The sequence below is a fragment of the Austrofundulus limnaeus genome, unplaced genomic scaffold, assembly GCF_001266775.1.
Source record: "Austrofundulus limnaeus strain Quisiro unplaced genomic scaffold, Austrofundulus_limnaeus-1.0 Scaffold63, whole genome shotgun sequence".
NCBI lineage: Eukaryota > Metazoa > Chordata > Actinopteri > Cyprinodontiformes > Rivulidae > Austrofundulus > Austrofundulus limnaeus.
In genome coordinates, this window is record NW_013952465.1 from 1,624,971 (window position 1) to 1,625,210 (window position 240).

Genomic DNA, 240 nt, shown 5'->3' on the forward strand with positions numbered 1-240 from the left:
TGTTGTGGCCATGTGTTATTATCTCGTGACGATGTTATTTTCTCATGGCCACTTGTAATTTATCTTGTTGCAACACATTATTTACAGCAGGTAAAATAAGTATTGAACACGTCAACATTTTTCTCAGTAAATATATTACTAGAGGGGCTAATGACATGAAATTTTCACCAGATGTCGGTAACAACCCAAGTGATCCATACATACAAAGATTATTTGTAATAATGTGGAATGGTACAGGGA